This window comes from Arvicanthis niloticus, chromosome 9 (assembly GCF_011762505.2).
Source record: "Arvicanthis niloticus isolate mArvNil1 chromosome 9, mArvNil1.pat.X, whole genome shotgun sequence".
Lineage (NCBI taxonomy): Eukaryota > Metazoa > Chordata > Mammalia > Rodentia > Muridae > Arvicanthis > Arvicanthis niloticus.
In genome coordinates this window covers 66,171,222-66,191,945 of record NC_047666.1, presented here as the reverse complement: position 1 = coordinate 66,191,945, position 20,724 = coordinate 66,171,222, and the positions used below count along the sequence as shown (strand labels likewise).

Below are 20,724 nucleotides of genomic sequence, written 5' to 3'. Positions count from 1 at the left end.
GCACTCCAGGGAGCAGAAGCACAGGAATTTGATTGAGTTCACTCCACGTGGTACCAGGCAGACACTGGGCTGTGTGAAGCTGTGGGGCTGCGTCCAGGCATGAAAAAGTCTCAGCCTGAAGACTCTGTAGGGGCAGAGCTCCTGAGTAGGGGTCTCCAGGCCAAAGCGGCTGACTAGGAGACCAGTGGTCTCTGTCTTTGGGCTCCCAGACACTGCTAGGAGCTGTGGAAGAACTGAGACACCAGGGCATAAGGGCTGGACCTGCCCACAGCCCAGAGAGGCAAGAGGAAGAAGCTCTGGTGGTGCCCCGAGGGTTAGAGACTCTTGGTTACAGCACTCACTTGGCTGAGTTGTCTAGCTTGCTTGAGTTGGCAGGCCTCCATGGCCAGAATGTAGAGAAGTCTTCTAGCTGGAGATTAAACAGCAGCTTGGTAGTCAAAGGCCTTCTCCATGGTTCCCTATGGTAGGACCCCAAAGACACGAGGAAGTGCATGGTTTTTAAAGGTTTATTGTCATGGCAGAAAGTGGATGAAGTTGTACCCTGGCCATTTCTCAGGGCAGACCTGAGGTAAATACCATTTATAAGGAGGAGGGTCTGGGAAGGAATGCTTAATTGGCTACACCCTCTGGCCTTTAGGTATCTCATTAATATGGAGATCTCTTGAGGCTCTGTGGCCTGTAGTTAAGACCTCTACCTGTGGAGGGGCTGGTAGGGGCATTGCCCTTATGTGACTGAAAGGCACTGATCAATGGAGGTCTTTGGCCATGTGTCAGGAGCCTGGAGTCTGGGAGTGTGGCAAAGTGTATGCTGTCCCTTGCAGGAATACCTGCTGGGTCTCTGGCCATCTCTAGCCAGTGCTCCACCTGAAACCAAGCTATCCTTTCACGGTCCCACATAGCATGAGGACAAGATGTAGCTACTAGTATCTCCCAGTTTCAATGTTGGATCTGTCAGGATTCACCTCCAGAGGATTTAGTTTTAATAAGGCTTACAAGATTGGGTTTTAGTTGTTGTTGCACCCAGAAATTGAATTACCATTGTTTCTGAACTAAATTTGTGTTGTGTTTTCCTTTATGCAGCAGCTCATCTGAGTTCAAAAGAGAAAGGTACAGCAGCTAATCATGAGTTTGCCTGATGTGCACCACAAAGGCCATGGGGGATTTGAAGAATGGGGCTGGTGTGGTAGCAACCTGCCAGTGGGAACCTAGGGAGCTGGGTGGAAAGATTTTGGAGCTCTGAGTCAGGGTTTCCATGAGATAAAAACAGATCAGCCATTGCCAGCCAGTGCATAGTCAGCCAGCCCAACAGGGCAGAGAGAACCAAAGCATAGTGCAGTAACTTGCTGTTCTTATTTAATATTTCCCACAACACCCAGTAGCTTCTAAAAATCATTAAGAGTCCTTAATTGGTTTCTTCTGATTTGCAACTTTTTGGCCTATCCTTTTGCAGACTTTTTCTATAGCCTAGATAATCAATAGAATCCTCTTTTTGTACTTTTTCAGGGGCTATGCAAGACAAGGTGTTTGTTTGTGCGTGTGTTGTTGTTTTGGGTTTTTTTTTTTTTACTTCATTAAACATTCTTTCTAGGATAATTATATCTGAATCAGACAATAGGATATCATCTATATAATGATGAATAATGGATTGTGGAAATTGTTTGAGAATCATCTCCAATGGCTGTTGTACAGACAGAATATTGACAGAAGGTTGGACTATTTAACATTCCTTGTGGCAGGACTTTCCAGTGATATCTTTTCTTGTGAGCAACTTCTATTGAAGGTAGGTACTGAGAAAGCAAACCTTTCCTTATCATGTTCATGTAGAGGAATTGTGAAAAAGCAATCTTTCAGATCAATCACTATGATAGGCCATTCCTTAAGCAGTAAGGAAAGCAATGGAATTCCAGGCTGCAAGGAACTCATTGGCTGAATAATCTTATTAATTGCTCTGATATCTCTCAACATCCTCCATTTGCCAGACTTTTTTTTTTTTAAAGACAAATACCAGATAATTCCAAGGACTGGTAGAATCCTCTATATGCCTTGGGTGCTCCTGGACTAGTTGTTCTAGCATCTGTAGTCTTTCTTTTGTCATAGACCATTGATCAACCCAAATGGGTTGGTCAGTCAGCCACCTTAGTAGTAAGGCTGTTGGTGTCTTATCAGCAGTGGCTCCTTGAAGTATAGTTAAATTTTCAGCCCCTGCTGTATTTTGTTTATGGACAGCCCAGACAGGCTGTAAATGCCTTTGATAATGTTTCCTAATTTAATATTTTTCTTAGGCGCCTGACCAGTTTTGTGGCTAGCCTCTGAAACTGAGGGGATATTAATTTGTGTTTTCCACTGCTGTACCAGATCTCTTCCCCATAAGTTTATGGCTATATCAGCCACATATGGCCTTAATTTTCCTACATGACCTTCAGGTCCTGTACATCTAAGTCATCTGGTGTTTTGCTTTCTTTGGGATAAAGTCCCAATTCCTTGAAATTGGATGTCCACTTCTTGACATGGCCAACTTGCAGGCCAAGATTTTGGAGAGGTAATAGTGACATCTGCTCCAGTGTCAGCCATTCCTTCAATCTCAATATTGTTTACTAGTATTCTTAGCTTGAGCTAATGGTGAAGGCATCCCAAAATTAGTGACACTTTCCTTAAATTTTCTAACTTCTAACACATCCATTCGAATACCTGATAACCCTGTGGATGGATGATCATAGTCTGGAGGTCTTTGTTGTGTACTAACCGATAAAACTAAAGACTGTTTTCTAATAACCTTTGGTTGGCTTTCTCTAATTTTATCTTCTGTCTCTACCTGAGTATTTTCCTTAAATGAAATTTTAAATTCCTCCCTGAAGGTCTGTGCTCATGCTTCATATCTCTCCTTCTGTCATTCCTCCTGTTCCTTGTGTTCCTGTATTCTCTGTTCAAGGTTCTGCTTCCACATTTTAAATTTTTCTTTATATTATAATTCTAAAATTCTGCTATTTTACTTTGATTGATTAATTTTAAAAGGTTATTCTCTAAGTCTTGCTTGCAATCCTCATTACTTTCTCTCTGCTGTTCAGTGTGATCTGTGAGCCATTGCATTCTTGGTTCTAGCATCTTTTCCAGCTCCTGTCTCCCATCTTCATTTTGCATCTTCCTTTTGTTTATTATAATCTTTAATTTCCTGTGCCTTCAATTCTAGTGTTTCCTCTAGGCCATATTTCCAAGTCTTAAATTTCTTTCTGTTGTTCATACTGCTCTATAAATTTCTGTATCTTCTCTGTTCTAGGCCCTGCTTCCATAGTTTTAACGTTGTAATTCTGATATTGTAGCACCTGCCTTCTTTCGATGTACTAGCTTTAGTAAATTATCCTCTAGACTCTGCTTCCAAATTTTATCTCTATCTCTGTGCTGTTCAGTCTGATCTATGAAATTCTGTATCCTTTTTTTCTAGCATTTTTTTCCGGCTCCTTTCTCTAACCTTCATTCTCCTCTTTCTGTTGCTTATCTTGCCTTGTAAAATCCTGAACCTTTAGTTCTCGTGTTTCCTTGAATCTCTTTTCTAAGGCATGTAATTTTTTATCTAGGGCCCTGTCTTTTGGGAAGACAGAGTAAATCAATATTATAATAACAGTAAGTGACAAGGTGTCTGTTACCTTTATATCTATCCATGTCAAACTGTTCAAAAGATCATTCCATAAAGCCCAAAAGGTATTTATTGTGTCTCTCATCTTTAAGTATGATATATATATATCATATATATATATATATATATATATATATATATATATATATATATATTTTGTAATTCTTAGTACCTGATCTGGAGCTTTCATACCTTTGTCTCCCTCTGCTATTCAATTCAGCACATTGCAGTCCTCTGATTGGTTTTTTGGTTTGGGGGGGTTGTTTGTTTGTTTTGGGGGAGGGAGGGGGTGAGACAGGGTTTCTTTGTATAGCCCTGGCTGTCCTGGAACTCACTCTGTAGACCAGGCTGGCCTCCAACTCAGAAATCCACCTGGCTCTGCCTCCCAAGGGCTGGGATTAAAGGCAAGTGCCACCACTGGCTGGCTCTGATTGTTTTTATTGGCAGGAAGGGGCTGACTGTAGAAAGACTTGCTTCTGAGCTGCCTCTCAGTCTTTTGTTTTGGTTGCAGTTGGAAGCATGTGCATTTATCTCAAGTAGCCTGAAGCACAAGCAGTCAGGAGAGCTGGACTGGCTGTCCCATGTCCTGTTTAGACCCTGAGGAAATGGGAGAGCAAGTATGGAAAGGCTCCCTTGGGAGTAGATACCCAGATCAGTCCATTGTGTCTGCCAGAAACCTACCTCGCAGGCAGTTGTGATCCAAGTTCCCCAGTCCCTCCTGGTTTAGCTGTCTGCCTAGGACATGGGAAGGGAGCATCTCTGCAGCTCTCTGTAGTCACTCAGACCCAGTCAGCTTTCAATCTACACACTGCTACAGCCTTAGATCACCACCCTAGCTGGGTTGTTTTTTTTGTTTTGTTTTGTTTTGTTTTGTTTTGGGGGGGGGACTTTTATCTCAGGTTAGTTGGGTTCTAAGCAATATGATGGGTCCAATTTGTTGCAGTAAATCTCCAATCCCAATAAGCCCATACAAATAGCACACAACACAGTTACAATATTCATAAGGTGTATGCCTAGATTCATCAGATTACCACTACATTAATCTATTCCCCAGCTATGAGATTCCTTGTTACTTGTGACTTCTTCAGGTCATGTGGTTCTTCTCCATCTTCCTCCTTCCTCCTCTCCTCCATCTTTCTTCCTCTACTCTCTAAAACCTCCAGCCTCACCTTTCCCTTCTATTGTAATCACAGGCTCTAGCCTTTATTTTACTAATTAAAATGAGGAGAAGGTTCACATGAAATCACCTGAGTGTGTGATCCACTCCTAGTCAGGGACGCCCCTCTTTGAGAAAGCAGAATTAACATCAGAATACAAACAGCACCAGGGCAACCCACAACATTCTTGGATTCAGTTGGCAAGAATTTTATTGAGTATTTTTGCATTAATATTCATAAGTAAAACTGGCCTCAAGTTCTCTTTATTCTGTCTTTATGTGGCTTCATAGAATGAATTAGGTAGTGTACCTTTTCTTTCTACTTTGTGGAATAATTTGAGAAGTATTGGTATTAGGTCTTCTTTAAACGTCTGATAGAATTCTGCACTAAAACCATCTAGTCCTGGGGGTATTTTGTTTTTGTTTTTTGTTTTGTTTTGTTTTGGTTTGGTTTGGTTTGGTTTGGTTTGGTTTGGTTTGGTTGGCAGACTTTTATTGACTGCTTCTATTTCCTTGGCAGTTATGACACTGTTTAGATCATTTATCTGGTCCTGATTTAACTTTGGTACCTGGTATCTATCTACAAAATCATCCATTTCATCTAGATTTTCCAGTTTTGCTGAGTATAGGCTTTTGTAGTAGGATCTGATTTTTTTTTTTAATTTCCTCAGTTTCTGTTGCTATGTCTCCCTTTTCATTTCTGACTTTGTTAATTTGGATACTCTGTGTGCCCTCTAGTTAATTTAACTGTCTTGTTGATTTTCTCAAAGAACCACCTCCTAGTCTTGTTGATTCTTTGTATTGTTCTCTCTGTTTCAAATTGGTTAATTTCAGCCCTGAGTTTGTATTTCCTGTTGTCTACTCCTCTTGGGTGCATTTGCTTCTTTTCGTTCTAGAGCTTTTAGATGTGCTGTTAAGCTGCTAGTGTATGCTGGCTCCAGTTTCTTTTTTGGAAGCAGTCAGGGTTATGAATTTTCCTTTTAGAATTGCTTTCACTGAGTCCTGTAAGTTTGGGTATGTCATAACCTCATTTTCGTTAAATTCCAGAAAGTCTTTAATTTCCTTCTATACTTCTTCCCTGGCCAAGTCATCACTGAGTAGAGAGCTATTCGGTTTCCATGAGTATATGGGATTCCTGTTGTTTTTGTTGTATTGAAGACCAGCCTTAGTCAGTGGTGATCTGGTAGAATGCATGGACTATTTCAATCTTCTTATATATGCTTGTTTTGTGTCCAATTATATGATCCATTTTCGGGAATAGCCTGTCCCTCCTTATAGGAAGGTGGAACTCTGTAAACAGTGCTGTCTCTGGTTAGGGGAGCCTCCTGTGTTCCTAGTTAGGCCAGGCCTCCTGTGTCCCTGGTTCCAGCAGATCTCCTCGGACCCTGGTTAAGGCACACCTCCTGGGAGTCAGACTGTCTCTGGGTATGGGCAGGTTGGGGGTCTGGGAGGAGCTGGAGTGCCTGATCTGCCCCAGCAGAGTTATGGACAGGAAGGAAGATGTATCTTCTGAAGGGTGGATAGGTCCTGCATCTGCCTTGTGGGGGTCCCAGTTAGGTCAGGTATTAGGACAGGGAGGGCGTCTCACCTGTGAGCCTGGTTATGATGGGCCTCCTAGGAGTCAGGCTGTCTCTAGGTATGGGAGGGGGTCTGGAGCACTCAATCTGCCTTCGTTAGGCTTTCAAAAATGCTTTTTAATTACAGCAATTTCACACACTTTTCTGCCAAAGTGAGATAACAGGTATAAAATATAAATATTGAGTATAAAGGCCGTATATAGTATAAAGGGTATATATAGATTAAAGGGCATATAGTATAAAGCATATGAATAATATAAAGGGTATATATAGTATAAGGTGTATCTATAGTATAAAGGGTATATTATAGTATAAGGAGTATATAGCATATAAAGGGCATATATAGTATAAAGGGTATCTATAGTATAAAGGGTATATTATAGTATAAGGAGTATATAGCATATAAAGGGCATATAGAGTATAAAGGGTATCTATAGTATAAAGGGTATATTATAGTATAAAAAGTTCATATAGTATAAAGGGTTTGAGCAGATGCAGGGGATGGGATAATGCAGATCCCTCCTTCACGGTGTCAAAGCAGACAATAGCAGTTGCCCTGTAGCAGCTGCAGTTGCTGGGTCCACAGTGCAGTGGTCCCCAAACCCTGAAGGGATAAGAAGATGGCAGGTATAAGATGTCTGAGCAGTCACGAATATGGCTCTCACTGTGTCGGTGGAAGGAGAACAAAGCAGAGTCAGCTAGTGGGGCCGAATATGAAAGCTGCAAAATAAACAAAGAAACCAAGAGTGACAGACTGAGCTGATGATGGGCACATGAAGGATTTCCTCAGAACGTGTTAGTAGCTCAGAAGAAGGAAAGCATGGTTTGAAACTTTCTTAAGAAATATAGATAACAGATTTATAAATCTTATTCTTTATAAAATAAACCTCAGTGGAAAGTAATCGATTGTTTTTCTGCCAATGAAATGTGCCGATTCAAACTAGATTAAATTATATTAAACGTGTGTTTAATATAATTGGGTATGTAAACCATGTATCTCAGGTGCTTGTCCCCATATCTGAAACCAAACATTTCTGCCCTTTGTTGATTATAACTGAATGTGCATAATCGTCTGGCTAATTCCTGTTGACATTGGGGCTCTGCTATTATGGGGTGCGGACAAAAAGCTGGAATGTGGCCAAGTCTGGGGAAGAGCTGGTTGTTTCACTGTTGTCCAGGTTGTGGGACCATCTGTGGGTAGGAGTGTGTAGGCCCAGGTGAAGCAGTGTGAGGCTGGGCCAGAGCACCTGTGGGTAACTGTTTTGGAGCTTTCCCAGATGCAGATTCTGAAAGAACACCTGGATGTTAAGGGCAGAAGATAAAGTTTAGGGAGAAAAACATTTTCTTTGGTGTACATTTGAAACTCTAGGCCCATGGTCTTGGTAGTTGGAGGAAGTGGGAGGGGGGTCCCAGGACTAGGAAAAAGGAAATAGATCCCACCCTCAGGAATAGACAGGTGGGGAGGGAAACAGGCTGTTAGTTGACAGTACTTATCTTGAGTCCTTTTGACCTGTGAAAGGTAAATTCAAGTAGATTCCCTGAAGCTTACAAGAATCTTCTAAAGTTTCCAAAAAGATAAATCCTTCATAACTTGCATTTACCCGCCTCAGAACATCTTCCTAGACCTTTCAACACTTTCTTAGACCCTTACTTTTTGGAAGCTTTCATATCCTCAGACTTTCTCTACCCAATGATTTACCACGAGACACGGGTTGTTGATCACCAGGTTCAAACCCCTCAGAGACCTGAGAAGGAGACATGGTCATCTAAATGGCCTATGTGTCAATTAAAATGACAGATTCACCCATTACCCAGACAGTCACCCCACTAGGAACCTGTGATGTTGATGGCTTAGTTGGGGACACAGGTCCCAGGGCAAGATCAGTCTTTAGCTGCCAGGCCGGGCAAATCTGAGAGAGGCCTTCCTGTGGAGGAGGAACTTCAGAAACTGATCTGGCTTTGTCTTAAGTAAGGCAAGGCAAGCCCAGTGTCCCTGTTTGTCCACGGTTCAGGCCAGGCCTCAGGAGCGAGACAGTGGAGCAGTCTTTCTCAGTGGATATCGTACCACAGTTCAAGTGGAATCCTTTCTTGTTGTACCCCTGTCTTCTTGGAGACCTTGGTGGTGGGGGGTGGGGTGGAGGGGTGGGGCATTGCTAGGATTTGGAAGTCTCTGTCATTTTAAGCATCGTAAGTTTAAGATTTCAAATGCCATATTTAGCAGGGCTCTGAAAGGTTTGAGGCCTAGAACCTACTAAGCCTATCTGGGTTAGACAATCTACGTCCATGGCCATTTGTCTACACATCTGCAGAAATTTTTATGATTACGAAGGATGCTATAGTCAAGAGTGCCCTCTGGTGGCCCTTTGGACGCATTGTCCAAGGGGTATTATGGCCAAGCCACAGAAGAGATGGTCTGGAACAGCCCTAATTCATATATATTGTGTAGCAGACATCCCAAGGGTAACTGAGGATTGGGTTTAGACTCAGTGTCGGCATCTCCCTGCCTTGCGGGAGAGCCAAGGCCTGTGATGCAGTGTCCCAGGTGATATCCTGGAGTCTAACAGTGGAGAGCAGTGAAACCTTGAAAAGGCATCTCCAAATCCAAAGACTCCCCGGAACAAAAACTTGGTCTCTGTTCCAAATAATAGAGTTTGCCCTGGTACAGCCGCAGCTTGGCAGAGCCAGGGAAAGGCACCTGGTACCACTTAGGATATGGCTGGGGAGCGGTGATACCTCCAGCTCAAAGTTGTTCTCCTTAAGCAGAGAGGAGTAAAGACATGGTCTCAGCATGCCTAGGGGCCTGGCCCACCGAGGTGGGGACTCAATTTCTCTCGGGTTTTATCAGTGAGAATAAAATCTATAAGAGTGTGGAAATGACTGAGGTTATAATGTCTAAGAGTCTCCAGGGATAAAAGCACTGAAAGTCTTAAGATAAAATTATCAAAAGAATATACTCATTACAGAGAAATTTAGTGAAAACTTATGTCCTGTGGAAGAAAGGAAATCAGCCTAGAAGCAAAACAACCACACACACACACACACACACACACACACACACACACACAAATGGTGAAAGGTTACTAAAGATAACTAAAGGTAACTGCCAGCCCTTTTCAAGTCTGGTGAAAATGAAAGTTTCTGGAAAGAAGCAGCAACTTTCACATAACCTTATGTAAGGCTGACTGATTAGCACATTAGAGCTTTAGTGGCCACAGAGGGTTTGAAAAACTGTGAGCCCCTACCGGGCAGTGGTGACAAATGTCTTTAATTTAGGCACTTGGCAGGCAGAGGCAGGCAGATCCTGGTCTACAGAGTGAGTTCTAGGACAGCCAGGGCTATACAGAGAAACCCTGTCTCAGAAAAAAAGAAAGAAAGAAAGAAAGAAAGAAAGAAAGAAAGAAAGAAAGAAAGAAAGAAAGAAAGACTGAGCCATGTTTAGCCCTAGGAAGAAAGAAAGGTTTATTTATTTTTATGCACTTTAGTTGTTTTGGTGTGTGTGTGCACCGTGTGCATGCCTAGTACTCCTGAAGGTCAAAAGAGGGCATGAGACCCCCCCCCCCCCAAACGGAGTCATGTCTCCTGCATCTCTCTTTAGCCCTCACAGTAACTGTTTATTGCTCTTCTCTGTCACCATCGAGTAACTTGGAAGACTAGCTCTCCTTGGGATAGATTAACAGACAGATAACTTCCACCCATCCAAGAGCTGAGAGCATCACCAGGTAGCATCTGAGTCTGTACCAAAGGCTCCCCACTCTACTGTCAATGTCTCCCACGTCTCTGCCAATGTGCCTGAAAGGTGTACGAGTATGGATGGCTTCTTTGTTCTATCTGGGGTAATCTAAATCTGTGTTCCTGAGCATGGTCACTCATTTTGTCTCCAGAGTAAACTCTTATCCCCTTTGAAGTGAGAGTTGTGCTGATCACAATGGGGAGTGACTCTGGGGACTGGATAGAAGAGCACATTGCCACTGTAGGAGAAGCGAGGCAGAGACAGGGAGACAAGATAGAGAAGATATGAGCAGGCTGAGATTGCTTTATTGGAATAGAGAGGGGCCCAGCCTTTCCGTGACATGACAGTAGAGCACCTTTAGAGGGGATGGGGACATACATGTTTGCATGTGTGCATGTGCGTGTGCGTGTGCGTGTGTGTGTCTGGCTACCAGAGAGACACAGCTGTGTTTGTGGTTTGATTGGAAGCAGAATACCTTGTTTTCACTACCTAGACTCTTACCCAAAATATCTCACCTCTGGCAAGGAGAAAAAGAAAAAGATAGAGAGCAGTCATTTGGCGAGGCTGCTGGTGGGTCTCAAAGGCAGAGTGGGCAGGTTGAGGTCAGATAAAAGCTGCTAGTTTTTAGACATGAAGAATCCAGTGATGCTCTGGGTGGTGACACACGTAGTCTTTGTAAGAGGAAGTTGGTGAGACAGCTGAAAAGCAGGAACCGAGCAGTGAAGTCAGCACAACTATAATGATTGGCAGTCCAAAGGTTGATCCATAGTCTGCAAGCAGTCAGGTGTCCTTCCAGAAAGTACGGTTTGCCTTTGCTCTGTGTTCAGTTCATCCTAATCATCTAGCATTGCCCTTCCTAGGGTTGATTCAACTCAAAGCTGCCTTCCTGCCTTCTTTTTTAGCAGTGATTAAGTTCAGCCCTCTGTGGTTTTGGAGAACCACCACAACCAGAGAATCTATTTGAGTTTGTTGTCAAAGGCCAGCTTTGACACCACAGGGTAAATCAAGGCAGGCAGCGAGGTGTGACTTCAGCAGTTGGTATCAGTGCTGAGAGCAGCTATCGGGGTCAGTTCAGATACTGATCAATAAGGACTGCTGCCTATGCAGCCAGCAATTAAAGAAAAGAAAAGGAGAGGAATCAAACACATACGCATGCACATGCACACGCACACAGTGGTTGAAGCAAAAGCAGGCTCCATCAATTTACTTTTGTTCCCTTAACTCTCTTAAATACCCTTAAAACAAAGTTTTCTATTTAAAAAGAAAGTCACCTCATAGCCACAAATTAAACAATCTCCACAAAAACATATTCTTCAAAAACAGAACAAAATCATTACCCAAGGGGAAATTACAGCAGGATTATTGATTATGTATTTCTTATTTGAAACTTACATCTGGTTCAACAATTCTTGTCTATCTTTATTTCCACAAGCTCATTGTAACGCCAAAGCAGTAATTCTTTTGTCATTGATTACCAAAGGTTGAACAGGCCAAGTTTATAGTAGCAAGGTTCTCCCTGTACTATTGATTGATGTTGGTCGGAGTTGCAGCGGTAGACAGAGAAGCTCACCAAGATGCTAAGCCTTCGTTTTCTGAAGGAGCAGAGGAGTTCAGCCTTCCCAGGAAAGACTGACACCCAGCTAGCTCACATCGGTTTCCTTGTTTACACACTATACAAGGTTAATTGGGGCTGGGAAAGGTTCCAGCTACCAAAGTTCTCTTGCCCTTTGCTGCTCATGACAGCAGACAACTCACACAAATCTCGGTCCCTACTGATGATGGCTAACCATAATCAAAAGAACTCCGGGTTTGCCAGGAGTCTTAGGATCCAGATTAGAGCAATTTATCACATAGCAAGTGCAGACTTTCCAGAGAGAAAACATTCTTCAAGGTTTAAACAGGCTCCTAACAATTCCTTAGTCTCTACTGGTTGACCCAAACCTAGCAAAGATTTTGCTGAAATAGTTCACTCAAAGACAGACACAAAGGCTTTACTACACGTACCACTACATTAATTTGCATAATATATACCGCGTCCTGAAGGAAACCAGGGCATTCCCTTGTGAACACACACCTTTTGTGGCCAGCCTAAGTATTTTGCGAGGAAGTTGGGAAGCGTCCTCCCAACATCTGTAGGTACTTAAAAGAAGAAAATTCAAGGTATATCTGAGATATACAAGTATACCTCAGCTATTCATTCAAAATAAAGGCGTATAGCTTGGTCACTACCAACGAATGTAACTCTAGAGAGGCGTAAAAGATGTTTTGGGGGGGGGGGGGGGAGAAAAAATATGTAGACCAAGCTAAGCTGGCCTCGAACTCAGATCCTCCTGCCTCTGCCTCTTCAGCATATCCTACCGGCCTGCGCCACCAGAACCGGCAGAAAACTCTTTTGCTATTTTCGTAATTGAAACTTTCTCTTTATGACGTAGGTTGCCTAGGTATTTCCCGGTTGTTTTCAAGAAATTCAAGCAAAGATCTTTTGCCCCCTACTGGCCACTCCTGGAAACACACTCCAACGCTGCCAGAGCGACAAGCTCTGCCCTGCTGCACAGCCCGCGCATGCGTCTCGGCTACCTTGGCTATTTAGTCCTCTGAACTCCACATTCACAGCACAAGATCAATGCGGGGAGAGGCTGCACGTGGAGACGACTTTCCTCAGAGGTGATCGACAAGTCGCAAAAAATCAATTCTCCGACAACCTGCTCAGCCCACTAGTCCTGGGAGGCTTGACCCTGACTCCAGGACTCCAGGAGAGGCTGAGTCAGGGCGGGAAGAAAACTCAACAGGGAGACTAAACATGCGTGGACACCGCAGGTTCTGGCCCTTTGATCCTCCCATCGGCCTCCTTCAGCTGGAGACAGAGTCTTCAAGGACTCCATAGCTCAGGAGAACTATCCCAGCCCGGCTTTAGAAACGTCCTTGCCAGGGATGGTGCAAAATGTTAAAGAATGTTACAATTTTCTGTTCTTTAAGCTAAAGGATAAAGAGATTGGACAAAATCCAATTCTCGGACTGTTTCATCAATACAAGGTTGTTATCTTCGTTTCTTTTCCTGTTGCTGTGATAAAGGCGATTTAAGGAGGGGAGGGTTTCTTTTAGCTCACAGTTCACGTTACGGCCTGTCAATGCAGAGAGGTCAAAGCAGCAAAAAAATGGTCACATGGAATCCACCAAGAGGAAGAAGAATGAGTGGCTCGTGTCCAGTTTGCTGTCTCCATTTATACACTAAAGAGTCCATAACGAATGGTCTAGCCCACAATTAAGATGGCTCCTTCCACATTCTCAGAGACTCTGGTTACCCTAAAGGCCCGACCCCTCACAAGTATGCTGATTAACACTTATCCTCACAGTTTTGTTCCTTAAAAGATTCAAAAAACTATAATGAGCATACATTCTGAAATGTTAACACTGTGTTGTTCTGGATTCTGAAATGCTTTGTGCAAATATTAAAATATCAGTGCTATTCAAAAATGGATTTGATGTTAGCTTGTTGCTGGTTTTTTTTTTTTTTTTTTCTTTTCTTTTCTTCTGTAAGGTGTTAATAAGACTTCATCTCTGATTATCTGGAAGAAATTTAAAGCAGAAAGTATTTCTTTGGGCTCTATTTCAGGAGCTTTAGTCCCAGTATGTTGTTTCTAGGCGCACGGAGATGCCCAACTCAATGGAAGGGAACATGTGAGAGAGCAAAGCTCCCCTCGTGACAGGGGAAACCGAGAAACCACAGAGGAACCAGAGATAAGATAGACATACCTCTGATATCTTCCAACAGGTAGGCTTCATCTCAGAAAGTTGCCCTCACCTCATAATAAGACTGTAAATTATGAAGCCATGTGTGGACCAATCCATTGGTGGAGGCTGAGCCCTCATGATCCAATCCTCTCACAGCATCTATCCTATGCAGAATAAGCTTTCCATGCTCAGCCTCTGCAAGGCCCTTGACATCTGAACATAACAAAGGCCACATAGGACTATAGGCATATGCCCATGAATTCAGGCATGGCCATGTGACTACTGGAGTCACATGCATGTTCTCTGTGTCAGCCTCAGAAATTCACTTCTCCGGCAAGCACCCCAGCACCTGAGAAACAACTTGAGTTCCTCAGTCTGGCTTAGGTAGGCCATGTTTCCCATCTCTGTCTGAAATGACTCCAGCCCTACCAGGTTCCTTGACTGAAGTCTGGAAAGAAACTAGGGTGACAGTAGCCAGCTCAGGTACCCCACACTTCTGACCTGAACATTGTCATATGAAATAATGGTTGTTATAATAAATCACTGAACTTTGGAGTAATTTCTTTAACTGCAAAAAAAAAAAAAAAAAAAAAAAAAAAAAAAAAAAAAAAAAAAAAAAAGGAACTAACAGAAATAGAACCATGAACCATATAACAGAGGAAAGTGGAATGTGTTTGGGAATGAGGGTTTCAACATGAATTCCAGGATCAAACTCTGGCAGTCCAGCTTGCAAAGCCAGCATCTGGGGTAGCTTAGCCAACTCCTAACCCTCTTTTTTATTTGTGCTTAAATTTTAAGTTTTTCCCCACTTAATGTGTGTGTGTGTGCATATATAAATATATGTGTGTTTACATATATATGAATATGTGTGTATATATTTACATATATTTAAATATATATGTGTATATATCCTGAATGATGTGCTGCAGTTTCCATGCCATTTTGATGAATGAATTTTCCGTGGAGGGGTGGGAATGATGAAGGAACTAAGTTGTGCGTAGGTTGTGGAGAGAGGCTGAACCATTTTGATGTCCAGGGCCTGAGCATGTCCTGTAATGCCGCCACCTGAGGCCAGGTTGATGTCTGTGGTCCGTGCTGCGGCCCGGGGCCAAGTCTGGGTCCGTGGCCCTGCTGCAATGTCCGTGATCCCTGTGGCCCTTGTTACCACTGAAGGCCATGTTGATGTCTGCGGGCTGAGCTGCTTCAGAGGACTGTGATGGGGCCCATGACCCTTGCTGCCACTGGAGACCATGCTGAGTCTGTGGCGCATGCTGACAGGTGGATATCATGATCCGTGCATTTAGCAGATACCATGTGAAGGTCCATGATCCGTGGTTCTGCTGACTATAACGGACAGAAAGCTTCTTCTTCTGCAGTGGTACCGATGACCACAGACTCACAGTTGAGAAAGAAGGACATAGAAAGCTTCGGTGGCAACCCCTAACCTCCATCCCTGCACCCCCAAAAAGTAACAGTCTAGACAGGAAAACATCAAAGAGAACTTTTAAAAATTATGATAAGGATACTAAAATGTAGCTCTCCACAAATAGATGGCAACAGAGAGGCTGGGGGAGGGGAAGAACTCACTCTTCTTTAAGGGACTGGCTGGCCACCAGGAGTTTGACTGTACTCCAAAAAAAAAATTGGAGAGGGGAAACCACAATTGTGGGGGATAAGGTGGAGGGAAACCTGGGAGGACTGGGAAATAAGGATGATCAGGGTATGTGAAATCCCAATAACCATTGAAAAATTATGTTTTAAAAGTGGAAACAAATAAACATAAAATGCTAGAAACAAATGAAAAAAGTTTTCTCCACTAACATTTCTGTGTGAAGAATTTCCTATAATCTAATAAAAAATCGAGGCCAGGTTATACACATACGTATACACATGTACATACATACATGTATATCATATCTGATTCTCGTTTTTTCAACTTTGAATAAGAATTTGTTAACTATGTTTTAAAATAATGAGTTTCCTTGTGATGTGGTCATGGGTGCACACATGTTCTGATGACACTGACCAGCTCTGATGACATCACCCTCACTTTTCTGCCCCCTCTTCCATTATTTCTCTTCACAAATAGCCCATCTTCTACTGTGGTTAAAAGAGGTTTGTTTTACTCGTGGTTTTGAAGGACAATCCGAAGAAAAGGTGGACTTGTGGTTTGGCCTCTGGTGAAGAGCTCAAGCAGCCTCCTAGGGAAAGAAACATGTGAGGAGGGGAGAGCACAAGGCAAGACAGGAAACTAGAGCCAAGAGGGGAGCAAGAAAGGACCTCCCACCAGGTCCCACTGCCTCACCCCTGAGCGTGAATACGTGAGAATCAAGGGTGCGAATCAGGCATATCCAAGCACATCCAATTTTCTTTGACACTGCAACAGGACAATGTTGTCCACAAAGTTCAAGCTTCAGGCTACACAACATGTTACAAAAATAGGTCTCTCTCTCTCTCTCTCTCTCTCTCTCTCTCTCTCTCTCTCTCTCTCTTTTTCTCTGTCTCTCTCTGTCTCTCTCTCACACACACATACACACATACACACTCATGCTCTTGCGCATGACACAATCTCATACGCATATGTGATACTCTAAGCACGCTTACAGTATTAGGTTGGAATGCATTCTAAACTATCCCAGAGCATACAAGACCCAGCGGATGCGCATGCGGTGTCTTGGACCTGTATTCGTTCACCCCATGTTGATTCAACAGGATCTACAACAGGCAAATGGCAGAAGCAGCGGTTGGGCTTACACACTGAGTGATCTGAGCAGAGTGCAGGCCATTCTTTACCCTTAAGAAGGAAGAAGCTTTTACCTTTGGTCTCTAATATGCCGTCCAGAAGGAGGAAAATCTTGAAACTGCAGGGTTGCATGAATCACTAACAGCTCTGGCCCCTATTAGCCAGCAGCAGAAGCACAGGCTATGCTGGATCCCTGCTGGCTGCATGCTCACTACATGACAGATTTTAGCAAAGGCATAAGGAGGCTTGACCACTAGGGGGCAACATTGAGCTCCTGGCTAATTAGTCAATAATACAGGGACCTTGGTCAGCCAGCCCAGAAACACAATGGCCACCATAGGCAGGAAGACTTGCCTTCCCAGCTGAACAGTGAGAGTTCTCAGCAAAAGAGCCCAGGAAACAAGAAAGGTGTTAGGAGGACCTGTGTCCTGGTGTTTTAGAGGGGTTCAGGGTTTTATAGAAGCCCACAGTTGAGAGGCTTTAGACTTTTAAAGAGACATTAGACTTTTACATAGAACTTAGACTATTAAAGTGCTAAAAAAATTTCAAGACTGCGTGACTTTTAAAGTTATACTATGTTTTATACTGTGGTGGTAATATTAACACTACATCTTGGAGACAAACAAGAAAGGAAAAATTAAGGTCTTTGTGTGTCAAGTTACAAGGGGTTAATTTTGCTGAGTTATTATTATTTTATTTTTTTTCACCTTGACACAAGCTAGGATTAGCTAGGGGGTGGGGGAGAAAGGAACGTCAATTGAAAATAATGCCCCCATTAGAATGGGTGCTTTCTTGATTGATGACAGATGGAATAGGGGCGGGGTAGACTAGCATATCCGGTAAGGTTTTTATCCCAGGGCTGGTGATCATGGACAGTATAAGGAAGCACACTGAGAAGAAAGTCACATGCAGCAAGGCTGAAAGCAGCATTCCACCAGGGGCTCCCGGTTCCTGCCCTCAGTCGCCTCCGTGACAGAGTGGGATTAAGACACATAAGCAAATGATCCCTTCTCCCTCGCCCCCCCACCCCCAACTTGTATTTGGTCCTGGTGTTTTATCTGACCTACAGAAAGCAAACTAACTCAAGGAAGGTTCAGGAAATAACAAATATTTTCAAAAGAAGGGAAAGAGCATGGTGAGGAGGGCAAGGAGGACAAGGAAATAGAGATCCCGCTGTGGCCACAGCAGCAAATGGGAGAGGAAGAAACTGCAGTAGGTGAAAGAGGTCACCACGCTAAGTGACTACAGCAGACACCAGCGCGCAGATCCGCGGGTCAGGATGTGGAGCAGCGGGGTGTGGGAGTGCAGATCTCTTTGCTGGGTGTTCGCTGTGACCCACACTGTGAGCCCTGAAGTTGAGTCAAGAACACCAGGCACAGGAGAGATGGTGCGGAGCAGCAGAGAAAGTGTGGCTCTGTGACTGTGAATGTCTGAGTAGAGTTGAAGCTGACATTCAATCCAGTTCATTGAAATTCAGGGCGTTTCAGAGAATTTCAGGGCAGCTAAATTGGTAAGGTTAGGCGCTGAGAATTAAACCCGAATTGAAGTTTCATCGGTGAGGAATAGATTCCTTTTTTGTTGTTGTTTAACATAGTGGTTTTTATACTTAGCTTTAGTCTGTGTGCGCCGGAATGGTATCACACAAAAAAAGATGATTGGAGAGAGCTCCGGCCCTGCTCCCTCTGAATTTTTGGATGTGAGCCCAGCCTTTAATGGCTAAGCCATCCCACCAGCCCAAGAGGGTCTTGCATTCTTTCTCCAAAGTAGCAACCTGGGCGTTGCTCAACCACGTCTCCGCCAAGTGCATTCATCTTCTCAACATTAAATAACTCTCATTTGTTTTCCTTGTGCATAAAACCGAACACTCAAAGAGAAAAGAAAAAGAAAAAAAAAATAATAGTTCTTCGCAGCGAGCATTTTGCTCTGTGTTGTGGTGCAGGACTAGAGAAAAGAAACCTAAGGGGCGCGCGAGAGAGCTGAGCAGGAGGGTGGTAGAGAGGAGAGAGAGCCTGTAGGGGAGAGAGGGGTGTGGAGTGCAGGGTGGGCAGGCATGAGGATCCGGTGTGTGCATGGATAAGGGTGTTGAGCAGGGAGCCGGTGCAGCTGGAGAAGCTGGCCTGGGTTGGAGCGCAGGTAATCGATCAGATTCTGGGCGGAAGAAACGTAAGGAGCGGCCTTGTTGCAGGTGGAGGTTTGTTTGGGGTGTAGTGTAGCCGTGGATTTCTGTGTTCTGGTTGAAAAAAGAAATAAGAGCCTTTAATGATAGAGGAAGCAGACACACATCACATCTCAGTGCTTCTTAGAATCACCCCTGAAATTCTCTGTAGAAAGAGCTTTTGCACATCACCAACTATTGAAACAGATTATAAAGTCACAAGACAGATACTGAATTGCCATATTTAAAACTTTCTCAGGATTCTTTCTACAATGGCTTCACAGGTCAGAGAAACCTTTTATCCTGAGTCACTAACAAATGCCCTTAATTTAGACAATCGAGAGTTTATTCCAAACCAGCATTCTGCTGTGCAGTTTGGAGAAGACATCTATACTTCACCAAGTGCTCAACTCAACTTTCCACCAAATAGCAATGGCTCCTTGGCAAAGCAGGAGCTGCAAACACTCTGGGAGATGTTTACCTCCTGGTTGCAGCCTGAAAAGCAGAGCAAGGAGCAGATGATTTCTCAACTGGTCTTGCAGCAGTTTCTCCTCACTGGGCACTGCAAGGACAAGTTTGCCTTGAAAGAGTACTGGGAATCAAGTGGCAGAAACATGGGGAGATTCATGGCAGGTCTGACTGATGAGTGCTTAAAGCCTCCGACCATGGTCCTTGTCTATATGCAGGGGCAGGAAGCCCTCTTTTCTGAGAATATGCCCTTAAAAGAAGTCATCAAATATTTGAAACAACAGCAAGCAACACTAATGCCAATACAAGAGATACCAAAAACATACTTACAGAGACCCAAGACATGTTCTTGGAAACAGGAAATAAGAACAGTGAAGACGGCTCCAACAATCCCTGGAATTCTAGTGAAAGGAATAATGTTGTTAACAGTCCTGGACATGACATGGGTCCTCTTCTCATTATACCAACAGATCAATATTCTGAGCCTGAAGATAGAGCTGTTTCTTATGCAATCCCCCAGAGTGTCAGAAAGGCAAGTGAAGGCACTTTCAGGTACCCAGTATAGTCCCTGAGGGCATAGTCCTCTGAAGATGTCTCTATGGAGGTAAAACCAGGATTATTTTTCAGGCTAGACTAGACTAAAGACAATGAAGATGGCTTCAACACTTTCTGGAATGCTAGTGAAATAAATTGTGGTATTAGCAGTTCTGAAAATGAGATATTCTCTTCTTACCCAGACAGAGGAGTATCCTGATCCTGAAGAGTGGTGTTTCTTATGGAGACATTGACTGTTTTATAAGAACTCCACCGGGTGCTAGCAGGGTTTCAGTGCCTCATCTGCACATGAAGTAGCATGTAGCTTCTAAACACGTTTATTCAGTGAAAGATGTAACATGTATTGCCAGGAGCCATCTAAGAAAAAGATATTAATAACAAGAATGTTTTCTAAATGTAATTTTAACAGCCTAGACTTAAGAGGCAAACCCATCATAGATTTACAGTCCATGGTGGGACCATCTCAGAAAGATACTTACTAGTTTTTAGCTTCTCCTCAGTGGCTCTTAGCAATATAAATACTGAATTATTATCTTCTGTCTGTTTTCCCAGTCTACTGCCAACTGAGGGTAAAGAAGATGAGTCATTTGACAGTTCTGACAAATGCCTAATGCCTACAACTGCAGCTTGTATTTTGTACCTGATTAAATAAACAAATGGCACTGTCACATGACTCTTCTATTAAAAAAAAAAAAAACCTTTAATGATATTGTATTCACCTATTCACCAGTTAAGGTTATATAGATGGGGTTTTGTTTACAGTAATTTTTACAGTTTTGTTATCAGTAATTACTTGCTCTGCTGAAAAAGACATTGCATAACAGGTATTCTGGGTACCGACTGTATTTCAAATGTCATAGATTAAACCAAAATGCTTATCCATAAATGACCTCAAATTCATTGAGTCTACATTTATCAAACAAGAGACACTATAATTCAAGGTATTCAAACATTCTTCTAGTAATTTAGCCACTTTT

General features: G+C 43.1%; 1 long non-coding RNA gene and 1 pseudogene across 1 annotated transcript in view; both read left to right on the top strand.

The window, feature by feature from the left end:
* Window positions 1-13,568, top strand: part of LOC143443552 (uncharacterized) — a 33,891-nt gene extending 20,323 nt beyond the window's left edge. The window contains exon 2 of the long non-coding RNA XR_013112650.1: window positions 12,527-13,568. This is a non-coding gene — a long non-coding RNA (uncharacterized LOC143443552). The remainder of the gene's footprint in view (window positions 1-12,526) is intronic.
* A 5,428-nt stretch (window positions 13,569-18,996) lies between these two features.
* Window positions 18,997-19,829, top strand: LOC143443617 (zinc finger and SCAN domain containing protein 4C pseudogene; annotated as a pseudogene).
* The last annotated feature ends 895 nt before the right edge of the window (window positions 19,830-20,724 follow it).